This window comes from Patagioenas fasciata, chromosome 3 (assembly GCF_037038585.1).
Source record: "Patagioenas fasciata isolate bPatFas1 chromosome 3, bPatFas1.hap1, whole genome shotgun sequence".
NCBI classification, from domain to species: Eukaryota; Metazoa; Chordata; class Aves; order Columbiformes; family Columbidae; genus Patagioenas; species Patagioenas fasciata.
Genome location: NC_092522.1, coordinates 85,045,992 through 85,061,164, shown reverse-complemented (window position 1 = coordinate 85,061,164; position 15,173 = coordinate 85,045,992). Strand labels below are relative to the sequence as shown.

General features: G+C 35.2%; 1 long non-coding RNA gene across 1 annotated transcript in view; it reads left to right on the top strand.

Annotated features, from left to right (window-relative positions):
• The window catches only part of LOC136099285 (uncharacterized), an 85,764-nt gene extending 76,189 nt beyond the window's left edge, over positions 1-9,575 (top strand). Inside the window, exon 6 of the long non-coding RNA XR_011738671.1 lies at positions 9,435-9,575. This is a non-coding gene — a long non-coding RNA (uncharacterized lncRNA). The remainder of the gene's footprint in view (positions 1-9,434) is intronic.
• The last annotated feature ends 5,598 nt before the right edge of the window (positions 9,576-15,173 follow it).

Genomic DNA, 15,173 nt, shown 5'->3' with positions numbered 1-15,173 from the left:
ATTCAGATTGGGTCTGTCTTCTGGAAACACCCTGTAGACAGGCTTTTAGCAGGTTAATTTGATGTGCCAAGTATATTAGATAACTTATTAAGGACAACTAATTTTTCACTCAGAGTCATAATTACAGAAAACATCTATGCTTACTAACTCTAGTGAAGCTAGAATGGACTTATTCCAAGTACTAATGACTTATTCAAGGTATTGGTAGAAAATTAGAACATATTAGCTGTTTGAATAAGGCTCAAAAGAACTGAACACACCAAAAAGTTTTGATGTGTTTCTTCCTGCTACCTTTAATTGCCTGTGCATCACTGCATCTGGCTTCCTACATGACCAAAAATTTGCATATATCCCATTTCAATGTCAGTCTAAGACTAATGGCCCCACCTGTGCCCATTTCTCTTGTCACTAAAATTCCTTGTGAAGTCTCATATTTCCCATATGATTTACAAGGGTATGCCTTCCATCTGTCTTCTCTACTTGAAAATTAAAAAAGAAAATATCAGAGTATATAACTGTCCAATATGAATTAAATTTTCTGTATGACTTGCTTTCTCAGTCACTGTCTTCTCTGGTAAATCCTAGAGACTTTTAATTAGACTAACCATTATTTATGAAAAAAATATTTATTTTTTTCTGTATTGGGACTTGAAACAACAAACTTTTCAGGTCAGGAATTTTACTTACATCCTTTTTCGCAGAGACTGCAAAAGATTGTTTCTCTGAAAACTAACATTAAAGTAAGTCCTAGTCATTTTTATTAGAAAACTAGGATCTGCCAAAATGTATTTTGCTGTAGAAATGTTCAAGAGTGATTTTTTTTTTGAAGTTTACATAGTTAATTTTCTACCTTTTCAAAAGGTTCTAGACTCAACACCAGAAATTATATAGTTAAAAATCTTGACAATTCTCTCTGCAGAATTGTGTAAAAAGCCTGAAGTTTTAGCTTCAGTATAATTCACTGCACCATCTCATAGGTACAAAAATCCTACTATGACTATAAGTGGTAGAAAATAGTAATGAAAAATTAAACTAAAAAGTTTCAATTTTTTTTCAAAATTTAATGGGCAATTTCAGTCATAATTATGAAGTCTGATAGTAGCGCAACTGACTCAAGTTCTACGTATGAAGGCAGAAATGGTTCCCAAGCGTTTACAGAATGTAGTGTTTCCTACCATAGGCACTGAGAACTGGAGATACTCAGTGGTTGCTGTATTCCAATTGTGCAAGTAGAAAACTGTAGGTAATAAAACTTTGGTGGTTCTTGTCCTCTATTAGTCCTGTTTCAAAGTTCAGTATCAATCTTTTTTTTTTTTTTTTCTTGTGAGCTGAATCTAAAATGTGGAAAGATTGACTGTAAAATCAGCAGTTCATCCTAAATCTTCAGAGACATTGTAAGTCTTTGTGGGATTTTTTTGAAGTGTTTTTCTCATGATTACTAATGATCTGTAATTATGTATCTTTTTAACTTAGGTGTATGCATTTTTTGTGTATATACCTTTTTCAGCTTTCTCTTCATATGCCTCACCCATTTAAAAATATGTTAGAAATTACCCTTTGAATATTACTGTGTTACAACAGGAGAACTCATTACAGAAAGGTTATTTAAATTTTTAGATTCTAATTATATTAGTCAAAGACATTTTAGTTCAAAAAGAAAGAAGAATCTTTTTACACTAAAAATCAAAAATAATTCTGGGAACGACATTAGTGTCTGAGGAAAGAGAAATATGAAATGTAATACTGATCTCAGTCTTTGAAGCTTTCTATGGTTATGGTAAACACTACTTTTTAATCTAGTTTTTTTTCAAATCTTTGAAACTACATATTGAGTATGTACTTTGTAATTGCTGAGATTTCTGTTAGCCCAAAATAGAAGTGGTCAAACTACTTCTGTGCATCATGTGAGGTAGTGCTGTGAATCTTTGGCCATCTCTGTCTCTCAGGTCTATGTTCTTCTGTGCAGCAGGCTATTGTCTGCTTAAAAGGTCTACAGAACACAGAACTGGGTAATTGTCTGCACAGTGTAACATGTCATGTCACCATGTGGGGATAGCATGGCAGTGACAGTCAGTAGCCTGGTTGCTGGTGAAGGAAGTTGCTTCCCAGACTCCGTTGCCTCTGTTGACCAAGGGTTGACCTCAAGACCAGCTCCAGAATGGCACAGGTAGTAAACAGGTCCTCTGTCATGTCTGCCATCTTAAGCAGATATTTTGGATACATGGGTATTCTGATGGAAGAAGATGCCTACACGTAAGCAATGTAATTGGTCTCTACATTTTGATTGAACATTATGGATGCTTAACCACATCTCTAGAGCCCTGCATATGGACTTTCAGAACTAAATTTTGTAGCCATATTTCATGATCTAATACATTCGGCATGTCCTCTCTATCTGAGTTATTCACTTGGTGCTGGGATATATGACTGGGACCTAAAGATGACAAAATACTCTTCTTTCTACAATCAGTCTCAAGCCAGATGGACATACAAAAAAGTTCTAGAGACATGTCTGGACAGCTGAACTGGTTCCACAGACTCAAGAGGGAAGCAAAACTGTGGAGGAGACTTGAAGTGTCTAATACTCCTTTGCTCCTTCACTTTCTTCTAAGTTTATGCATAACGTTTAATACTTAGACATTTAAAGTTAAAATCTCCATTACCAAAGGAAATTTAAAAATTAAATTTTGAGTCTACTTCTTATCTCTTTTTCACCTTTCACTTCTTCAGTTTTTTCTTCTTTTCCTAAGACTCTGCAGGAACAGCAGATTTCAAACTTCAATACTTTCTTGAGAATTTCAATACAACTTACAGTGTTAAGCTATGAGGGAATGTCATCTACTTTGGTCTCCTTCCTTTCTCCCCATTATAATGAAAGGCAGCTTAACTTCATGATTTCAGAGCTTTGTACAGAACAGACAGATATTGAAATAAAGAAAAGAACACATCCACTCTGTGTCAGAGTTCAGGGGAAAAAAAACCACAACTAACCAACAACAACAACAACAACAACAACAACAACAACAACAACAACAACAACCACAAACAAAACAAAACAAAACAAAACAAAAAAAATCCACCACACAAAAAACCAAACCACCAGCAAACAACTAAAACACTCCAAACCGATCACTGCACAAGATGTCAAACACAATTGTGAAAAAACATCCTGAAATATGTATTATAGTGCATCTATAACACTATATATTGAATTAAACGTAGTCAGTATTTAGAAGATTAATAAAGTGCCAGATCCTATTTTCTTTATTTCTGAAGACTGCAAAAGAAAAACATCATTAACTGTTAGGACTCTGTCTCTTAGCAGAGAATGCTTATATAAACAGAAGTTGAAAATTTGTGGTGTGCTGTTGAAGACCGAAGAACAGTCTTGCATATAGAAACCTGAGAGATGGACATCAAGTCAGCACACATGGAAATGGTGTACTGGATACCATCATTAGTGCCTGATTGGTTTGAGTAATTACAAAGATCAGAACTAGATGATATTCAGGCATCAGTGAATGTTCCAGATCCCAAGGAAGTCACTGAGAACTAATAAAGTTTAGCACTTCACCAGATCTGATCTGACACTGTTTTACTGGAGTTTAGACGAAAGCATGTTTAAAGCACTGTAGTTTAGAGATGGAATAACTCTTGACAGACTCTCTTATTCTGCTGAATTCCAAATAAGAAACAAAATAGGGACTAAATATTTAAATTATGAAAGTTGTATAGATGTGGGTATCTGTACTATAGTATCCAAAAGGCTGAAAATAATTCAAAATATAAAAATAATGAATTTCTAAGATCTTTCAATATTTCTAAATCAGTATAATAAAATGCATTCACCTTTAGATTTGCATATCACAATTAAAAGAGGTCCACATCTCTAGCTTTTGGTCAACAAGTTGGTCCAAGGCCAAGGAAATTGATGGAAAGGTTTCCATAAGGCTTCAGGTTTGATAAACAACAGTTAAACAGACACCTAGTGTACCATTTAAGAATTCTGCAAAAACAAGGAATGTCTTCCCCCTGCCCCAGAAAAAATAAAAATAACAAAATAAAATCTATTACTTAAGTGATTGGTGAGCTCCTTGATAAATCCTGTGAAAATTATCTGGTACATAGGTAATTAAGGATTTAGTGGTCCTATGGCTTATTCTCCTCAGCAAGGCAGGTAAATTCACAGACAGTCTGTGACTACCTTTGCAAATCCTCTGAACTGTAGTTATCAATGCCTGGTGTTTATTAATTTTGAAACTTCCGGAAACATAAGTATAGATAAATTCAAAGGAACTGTCTTTTTACAGTCCTCATAAATTGAATCTGAAAAGGAATTTGTTCTCTGATAACATCTAGGAATATGAGTAGCCTTGAACTAAAGATTTGATGTATTATTCACTGTACTATTTTATTGTTTAGAGGAGCTGGCAAGTGGGGTCATGTTGGTTTTTCTACATATACAATAAGCATATGGTAAAGAACTAGTGATTAGATTCACAAGGAGCACTGCAATGATCAGCTTTTAAGTGTCCAGGAGACTAAGCTGTCCATGGTTTCGTACATAATGCACCAAAATAAAACACTTAGCAAAAGGATTTGTATAGAAATGCAGTAGCTGAGCCAGAGGCTGGATTCAGCTGGCACTAGAAGTTCAGGGTTCTTTGTAGATCTTGGTGTTTCTCAGTTCAGTTCAAACTGATTCATATATCATAAAATATGTGGGGAATTTTCTTCTTTTTTAACTAGTAACTGTAACATCTAAAGAATACTTTTTGATGGCAGGGGTATCTGTTATTTAAATCCAGAATTCATATTTCCTTGTTCTGTTCTCCTTCCTGTTTGTTCAGGATGGAACTTGATAATTGTTTTAAAACATAATGAAGTTTATGAAGGTTGTTCATTGGTAGCTGGTCCTTTGTGTCCCAACAGAATTCAAACATCCAGGAAGCTTCAGAAAGTTCAAGTTGTATTCCTTTCTTTACAATTTGCTCTTTTCCAACCATTATGTTCCTTGATGAAAAAAAAAATCAGCAATAATACCAGAAGAACAGTCCATAATACACTTGCTAAACAACTGAACAGGTGCCTCTAGGTAGAACCAGTCCTGTTCCATCAATCTGGTGGCACGAATGCATACATTTCCAAACATCTTTTCCCATCACCCATGGCTCCATTTTCCTCCTTTCTTTTTGAACTTGCCTAACTTGATTAAGACCACATTTCTTCTCTGATGCTGATTACTGCCTGGCTGGTTGATTAGCGTTGCTTAGCATTTTAATGAGTTTTGTGACTTCATCTAAAGGCAATGCAGTCATGGAAACATGAGGAAATTGGCATACAGAAGTCTGGGAAAGCAGGATATTTATGATGTGGCTGATATAATTTATATGATTTAAGATCTGAATTTCCAAAGTACTGATAACTTCTAAGAAGCTATGACTGCCATTCAGTTTTTACGCAACCTAAAATTCTAGAAGAAGCCAGTGAAAAATAATTAAAGAGTTTAACCTGAATTAAGCTGTTAATTTTACAGCAATTTCTTCTTACAGAAGAACAGCTGAACTAAGAATGACCTCGTTTTATTTGGTATATTCGTGCTTTGCAAATTTCTGTTGCAATCAGGTGATTACTGTTATTTATTACTCAACAATATAAAAAAAAAATCTATAAGTAGGACTCCTGCAATATGTTACTTGGACAGTTTCATGGTTTTATACTATTTTTTTTTAACTTTGCAAAATAAATTCATGATGGGTTTGTGGGTTTGTTTGTTAGTTTTTTACCTCAGGTGTTATCGGAGGTTGATTTGTAGGTAAAAATTTTGGATTCTTCAGATTCTGTTCTGATACAGATCAATCTTCATGCTGCAGATATATTGCCATTCCTGAGTGAGCATTTTATGTGTAAGTAGATTATAAGAAGTTAATAAATACTATAAGCATGTTAGGCTTATGTATCATGTATTACAGATAATTATAAGTATATAAGTAGAAGGTTTTACAGTTAACCTATTGATCCATTGAACTCTATAGCAATTTACAGTAACTAGCTGACCACCCAATAAGTCATATATTATCCTTTAGTATCTTTTTTATATGGCCATCAATAAGCTGTATTTTAAAATAAAACACAATTCAAATGCATATATAAAACTACTTCTCATAAATGGCTCTGGTTTATGAGCTTGAACAACTTTGAGGTTTCCTGCCCCTTGATTTCTAATTTATGCTTCTCTCAGAAAATTCTTCTTTTGATGAAGGAAAAGCCACTTTTTTAATTTGAAATAATGATTTAAGAAGCATTGTTGCAACCCATGTATTATACAAAAAATTACCAGTGTACTGTCAACGAACTGGGTTTTCTTTAAACCAACAGTCCATTAACAAAAATAGTTGAAAAGTGATGTACAAGTCACAAGAATTACCCATGAAACAGGCTGAGACACTGTGAAACTAGTACAATCACTGTTCGATATAATTAGACTGAATAGTCATTATTCATTTATTTCTTTTATTCATCTATACAATTCCCAGTCATTATCAGGAACTTTTCCCATTTATTTATATAAACTTAAGATCAGGGGAAAAAAAAAAAAAAAGTGGCATAAATGTTGTTCTTATCAACATGACTTTTTTGAAAACTGCAAAGGAAATTTTGAAGACTGTGTCTTCTTTTTTAACCTAAGTGACAAACACAGTAGAGATTTCCCCCATCCACCCCTATACACACATACACTCTTATTTTGTTTGTGCAAATGGTAAATTTATGAACATTCTTCTGCTTTGAAGTCTATAACTGTGCAGCAGCACCGTGTGTGAAAGCAGGTTTATAGCCCCTATCAGCACTATAAGTGCTTAACCATAATTTCTTGTGATGTCTGTTGGACTTTACTCTAGGGATCCTCTATCTGTTTAAAAATAAATTTCATAGATGCAAGGGGTTTTTGGTCTAAAGAAATTGCAGATTCATATTCATTGTGCATATTTGACCTCTGCCATTCCATTCTCAATCAGAAAGGGCATGAGGCTGTTGTCTTTTTCTGTCTAAGTGAGTAAAACTGGCATTTGCTCCATTAATGAGAAATTCAGCTATTGATCTGATCTTTGCTCCACTTTCATTGATTTCTGCTCTTTGTTTTGTCATTCGTACCCAGGACTGTCAATAAGTTATTGACTAAGGAATAGAAAGTCAATCATTTGTATTGTCCTTAGAGCTTGTGAAAATTGAATTTATGTTCATACTCATTGACACTTTACTCTGAAATTCTGAGCTTGTAGTACAGCTGTTTCCAGTTATTCTGAGTTTGAGGAGTTTGATTATGAAAACTAATTTTTATTCAATTAATTTACAGATTAATAGTTTCTAAATTACAATAGAGCACATCTCAGCATTAAACATCTGTTAAGTAAGCTTATGTAGCATATCTTCTACAATAGATTAAAATCATAACTCCTCTGACAGTATAGCATTTTACATCCATGCATCAATACCTGAATTGGTTTTAGGTTTTATTCTGGTTTCTTTTAATACAAGGAAAGAATAAATAAAAGAAAAGCAGAATATAGAAAGCATTCACAGGGTACTATCAACTGCAGGTTTCAGTGTGGCATAGAAGAGGGGGCTTCAAGCAGAAAGGGTGACTTCAGAGACCTTTTCATATATAGATTTATAAAGAAATCATTGCTAGATTTAATTTTCTGTTTGGATCACTAGTTACATGTCCACTTTGAGGAATTCTGAATTCTGTGTTGGATGATCTCAGATTTAGAGGCACACTTAGGTCATTGGTTTTTCAGGTAACATTTTTCCAGGTCACTAGACAATCTGTGAGTCATTTTTTGTGATATATTTTACTTGATACTTCCGTACATGGTCTTTCAAGTACATCTTCTGGGTAAATTAACACAGAAGAGTAAAGGCTGAAAAAACGTAGGCAGCTGCACAAACCATGTTGCTAAACAACATTAAGTACCCTTTCATTTGACCAGATACCCTGTGTCACATATTGGAATATAATCTCCTAAAATTATAAGACTGGAGACAGTTTCCAGCATATGAGGGACACACTTGGCACTTAGAGACACAAGGGAGACAACAGACATAAATGCCATTATTTGTCAGAAAATACCTGTTCTTCTCAAATAGCATTTGTCAAGAATCATGACAGAGATAGACTTTACTGATTGTTTCTAAAAGCTTTGGCAAGTTTTTATTTCAGAGAAGCCCCTCAGAGTCTTCCATTGAGGACAGTAATGTTCTTGATTTGACCAGATACACACTCTTTAGAGAGTTTCATTCACATTCTGCACACACAACACATATAGTTTCCTGATAAATCCTCTCCTTTACCAATGATAGGCATGTGATACACCCTTAGGCTTACGTATGAAAATATTGATGACTGTGTGTACATAGAGGTTAGAAGTATGGAATTTTCCGTGGATCCACAGTTTTATGCCAGAAAATCACTGTAGTGTGTTACAGTTGAGTGTTCTGGTGGAATCCAGCGAGACAATGCCCATATATACACTTGTTTGCATGAAGATAATTGATATTAAAGCCCACAGTGTAATTATAGTATGGCTACTTCAGGTATGTAGTGAGCACTGCAGTGAAGAATCAAAGGTTATGTATATTTTTCTGTCAGTAAGTTTCCTGATATTGATACGAAAGTTCTTCATATTTACTATGATAAATCACTACTTGCTTACAATTTTTTTAAGGGTTTGGTTAAATGCATAATAATTTCTACTCAGATCAAAAGCTAAGTCAACACTAAGATTTCAATTAATTTTGAGGAATTTTCTGGTTTGGTTTTTATCAAGTTCTCGAAGCTTAATCATTTTTTTATATAATGTACACATTTTCTTAGACATAATTTTGTACACAAAGAATTCCCAAACACATAACTTTTTTATATGTGGAAGGAGCCAGTGTACTTAATGTCAATCTCTCTTTTCACAGAAGTGTCATGTGTCATGAGACCACTCACACACCTTTGGAATTTTATCTGAAGCAGGATAAAGTTTTGAAACCCAAGGAAATTCTGTACTTACCTGAATGAGGAAACACGCAGCAGAACACTTTTCATATTTATATATTTATGTTCATGATGATTGATAGCTGCAAATTGAAAGCATAGGAACTATTTATTGAAAATGGGGGAAAGGTAGATAACCTCTTCGAAGGTCACAATTACAAATATTGCAGGTGTCTGAAAATTATAGCTGCTAGTTCTGCGTATAATAATTAATTGTATTCAGCAGTTTGGACAAATGAGGAAGTAGGTTCTGTGCTAGCAGACAAATATGATCTGTTACAGAGTTTTTTAGAGTTTATCTACAATGTGGTTTTATATTTTTGTGTCCAAATTCTAAGAATAAAATAGTTATTATATTTTTCACAGTTCATTTCTGGTCTTTACCCCTCAGACTTTGTATAACAGGAAAACGTGATCCCAAGTCTGCAGAGTCATTGCTTCTCGAGGATCCACAGCCAGTGGTGTTTAATGACCCCTATTGGCCTGCTCAATAAGAACTGCTCTGTTCTCCTAAAATGGATGGACTATCCCTTACAATTATGTGCTTTTACTTTATTTTTAATATTAATTTATTAGCTTTGCACTTCAGTCCACTAGGACAGATTTAGATCTGATCAGTGGGGAGGAAAAAAAAAAAAAAAAATAGCAGCCTATAAATTACTTTCCCAGTAGGGAAAGATTACTTTTGCTTAATTTAGCTACATAAATTCCTTCACCTAGAAAACCAAGATGTATACTCTATAAATTTTTTTATTTATCAAAACAGCTTTTGTAACCCACAACAATTAAAACAATTTCATGTTTTCACAGACTAGATTTTTCTGTGCTTAATCATCGCCATCTAGTTAGAGTAAGAAAAAGATAAGTATCACTGAAATATGCATAACCTATGTATTGAATGATCTTGTTGATTTTCAGTTTTTCAGTTGAGTGCTCCATTTACTTGCATTCCAAAGAACCTTTTATCCAAATCTTGTGTTCAAGAATTGTGGTGTTTGAGAAGCAAAACTTGGAATGCTTCAAATATGGAAAAGCAAATTCTTGGGATAATAGCATATTCTTGTGACAAGGACAATTTGTTTGAAATGAATGAATTTCTGAAGTCAGTAAGTTAGTTTCTTTCATATCAGAGATCTCAGAACAACAAGGAGCACAAAAAATATTGCATTGCAGCGTATTTATACTTTCAGTCTTTTCACGTGCTTCCAACTCTGTTACTTTTGCTATCTAAAAAAAAGGTAATGTTAAATTCATCCAGAGAAACTGCATCATGAAACCCTTTCATCAAATGTAAAGATAAAGTGAATGTACAAGTATGAGCAACATTTATTCAGTTTCATGGTTTAGGTATTGTGCATAGCTGTCAAAACATAATCAGGAAAAGCTACCAGCTTTCTGTCAGTCACAGCACAAATTGATTGACAAAGAACGCTGTGTGAAATGGTTTATGTTATATATATATTTATATATATATAAAATTTAAACACATACCTTCATTCACACAATAGTGAAGAGATCATCAAGCTTTTAATACTTCTGATTCTTAATTAAAAAATATATATCAGTGGAATTATTTTCTCCCAAAGTGAGACAATGTTGCAAGACCTTAAGGATATGGGCTAAACGTGGAGTTTGCCACATTTGTTAGTTCAATTGAATTAAATTAAAATGAATGAAAAGCGTGGGTGGGGAGCTGAAATGCAAACAGCGTGAATTATGAGGTTTTAATTATAACATGTCTGTTTAGCCTAGGTAGGCTAAGGAATCCTAGCAAGCCTACGAATCATCAGGTATGGTCCCAAGAGAAAGGGACTAGCACTACCTTGTTTATGAAATATGATACATGCTTTCAAATCACTTGTAAAATCTTCTCAATATGAATTAAAACGTGAAGTGATCAAAAAACTACTTTGCAGGGTTTTAAGTCATTTTAAATAGATCTTATTTCCTGATAAATATCCTCCCAATTGTTGTCATATCCATCTGCCTTGTTAAAGATATGGATATTTTTCCCTACCCTCTTTCTTTGATTTGCAGCATGAAGCGTGAAACAGATAAAGTGGGATGAGATCACCCTATGTTTGCTGTTGTAACTTCATGAAATTGCATTTCAGTTAAATAGATTTGGCATCATTTCTTAGGAAAGCTATTAATCATTCTGTGCCAGGAAAAAAGATTTCAGACAGAAATTTCCCTTAAGTGAAGTCAGTGGGAGTTGCTGTTATCAAAAATTTGTCAGTAATCTTCAAATAATTATAATTTTACATGGCAATTCTTTCAGAAAAAAAAAAGAAAAATGACCTACTGAAAAGTAGTCTGCCACTTTAAAGTAAAAAAACTTGTTGTTATTAATTAGCTGAACTTTTAAATTTGGTTTAATTTATAGAGTCATATCGCATACACATTTCCTTTAAAAATAAAGCATTAAAAATCATTGTTACTGGCTGTTTTACATATTTTTCTCCCTGTCTTAATTATTGGTCTATATTATCCCTAGTTTTGTGATTCTTTAGGGTTCCATAGACTATGTCATTCTTTGATCATTCTCATATAATAATTCCTCACTATTACAACAACTTACTAACGACAAGCTTGTTTTTGTTGTTTGTTTTGTGGTTGTGCTTGTTGGGTTTTTTTTTTTTAACCCTTGTTGAAAAATCAAGATCAGCTTTTATGATCTTATAAAGATTATACCTTTACTTTTTCCTCTGCCTGTTTTTGAAATCAAAATCAGAATAGGCATGACTTTCCAAAAGACAAAATTTTGTGGAGGAAACACTGATGGCTGCTTCTTGAAGGCAGATGAGTCAGGAGTCAACGTGACCGGGAACTGCACCAGCTGGCTAGAGATCCCCTCGTGACTGAGTGAGGCCAAGATAGTGACAGTGACAGGTCCTGTTAATCATCCGCATGTGATTATCAGAGAAGGTGAGACAACGAGTGCAGTCAAGGGTGCAACCAGAATGTCCTGACAGCACCTCAGGTTTGCAGGGAACAGGACTACCTGTAACACAGGACTGAGGCTCTTCCAGGAGATAAGGCTGGAGACTGGCACTCCTGTAACATTTCTGGGGCAGGGACTGGCATCTCTGTGATGAGCTAAAATGGGGTTCAAGGACTATGAATAGGCAGTGGGAAGAACCCAGGAGATGCTGGAGATAAAGACTAGGGTCTATTAGTGTCTTCTCTTGTTCTATGCACACTGACTTTACCAGTTTTCCCATGTTCGGAGCAGTTGATCATTGACTAACCTGCAACTTAACCTAAAAATGCTTCTTCTTCCGTGCATGATACTACATCAAATCCTGTTCTGAACTGTAGTTCTATTTTTTAGCTGAAGGTTTTTAGCTGACTTTTGTCCCTACTAGCAGTTGTCTAGATCTCATATCTACATACATTAATATGACTCATAAATAATTTGTTGAGAAATGTAACATAAATTTCTCCTTTACATGAAGTGTTTAATTTCCTCTCTTACTAAACCACTGTTAATAGGCAATTTTCTGAGAAATTTGGATTGTCCAGTTTGCTATAGGTATTGCTGTCAGCAACAAGATTATCTTGTCACAGAACTTGTCATCAGAATGCAAACAAGTTTTAGTTTTATCTTTGCTGACTTTATGCACTACTGTCCTTTTCACTTTCTTCACTTTTCAATCATATTTGTACCATACTTATCTGTTCTAACAGTCAAAATACCCTATTCAAAAATGCAGTTGGGTAGATGACACATTTATTTCATTTCAGGCTATACAACAGTTTTTCCAAATGTCAAAGTATTACTGTTCCTTAAAAACACCGGTGAGCCCTTTTTCTCCACTACAAGAAACGATTATGTAAAACCAAACCTGCTGTTTCCTTGTACCTTAACTTTTCACTTCATTTGCCATCATCACTATAGTTGTCATCAATATAGAAAAGAAAGATGACAACATTTATACAAGACACTCATCCCAAAGCACTGACACTGTACCAGTGCTTTCTTTGTTAGAATGCTTCTGTATTCTACCTTATACAGGCAATATATACTTCAACCTCAGCAAAAGGACAACTCCAGAATGTTTAGAAGTTCGGTTCCTTTCAAATTAGCATCTGTAAATTCTAGTGTTTCGTATAAATATATAGTCACAGTTCAAAATTCTCAAAGTTTAATCATTTTTTTGCTGTAGCTTAAGAAAAAAAAAAAAGTAAAAAACAACTTCTGCTTTTTACATGAAAAATCACAAATGTAAAAAATATTCCATTTTTCTTATTACAAAATACCACGCAAATTAAGGACAATTTCCCGCAGAAACATTTTCAATGGGCTATTCATATTTATTCTCGCTGTTTTCATATACTCAGCAGCATGAAATGCTGACTGAACAAAAAAATCTCCAAAATCAGTTCATTTGTATATATCATGGAAAGACTGTTATACTGCATCCTAGAGATCCATCCAGCCTTGGAGAAAGGGTCCTGATATCAGTAAGGAATTTTTACACTAAGAATCCTTAAGGCTCCAGTTTGCAGTGACCGATTGGTCAACTATCAATCAGTTGCTTAGAAGTCTTTTTGCATGAAATTACATGAAAGTTGAGGGGTAGCGTACTGCAAGTATGTGACTGATGGAGATGGACACTCATGACTTGGGAAAGCACCACAAAACTAGAGACTTTTTGAAGAGAAAGATTCTACTTTGAAGCTATGAGTATGTGCTTGATCCCAGCACAAAAAAGAATACCAGATGCTGCTCAGATCTAATTCAAGCAAATGCCCCACGATCAACATCCACCTTTACAACAAACAAATGAGGATATTACATTAAAGGGGATCTACTTAGTAGCATTTGTCATTTTATTTCCACAAAAAAGAAAAAAAAAAAAAAGGTCAAACTTCTAATTAAATACAACACCTGTTCCCATAGGGGCACACTTCAGCAAAGCAAAGGTATGGGGCTGTGTATGTTTCCCTTCTAAGTTATAAAGTATTAAGCATGATTGGGAGCTTGGGGTCAGTTACCTTCCACTTCTCACATTCTAAATAAAATAAGCCAAAACTTATTCTCTGGAGCTGAGAGAGAACAACACAGCACAGCTCAGCATCATACAGCTGAATTCGTGTCTGTTCCCAAAAATACCTCACACATGCTGCCCAAAGGGAACTGCCCCTGCCTTGTTCAGGAAGGTGGCAAGATGCTAACGAGCTTGGAGAAAACCCATGCTGGAATCATGCTAAATATTACACTTAAAGGTTGTGAGTGGCCTTGCTCAGGTGTCCTAGCCTTATATCAGTCTGCCTAAGATATGTGAGTTAGCCGTATATGTGGCTAATATGAATAAAGCCAGCAGTTAAAGACAGTTAAAACCGCTTCTTCCTAATCAACCTATGCAAGTTTTAGCAGTATCACACTTAGTATAGTTGCATGCCTACAGCATGTCATCCACTTTGTTTCTCAGACTGCTCCTTCCTTTTTCTTTCTTTTTTTTTTTTCCTTACTTTCATTTTGTGTAGGTTTCACTTTCTTCTTGCTGGCTTACCAGTATAGGTTGGGAAATTACATATTAGAGAGCAGTGTAGGGGAAAGGGACCTTGGGGTCCTGATGGACAACAGGATGACCATTAGCCAGCACTGTGCCCTTGTGGTCAGGAAGGCCAATGGCATCCTCGGGTGTATTACAAGGGGGGTGGTCAGTAGATCAAGAGAGGTCCTCCTTCCCCTCTACTCCGCCCTGGTGAGACCCCATCTGGAATATGGTGTCCAGTTCTGGGCCCCTCAGTTCAAGAAGGACAGGGAACTGCTGCAGAGGGTCCAACATAGGGCAACAAAGATGATTAAGGGAGTGGAGCACCTCCCTTATGAAGAAAGGCTGAGGGAGATGGGTCTCTTTAGTTTGTAGAAGAGGAGACTGAGGGGTGACCTTATTAATGTTTATAAATATATAAAGGGTGAGTGCCATGAGGATGGAGCCAGGCTCTTCTCGGTGGCAAACAATGATAGGACAAGGGGTAATGGAATCAAGCTGGAACACAAGAGGTTCCACTTAAATTTGAGAAAGAACTTCTCAGTGAGGGTGACAGAGCACTGGAACAGGCTGCCCAGGGAGGTTGTGGAGTCTCCTTCCCTGGAGACATTCAGAGCCCGCCTGGA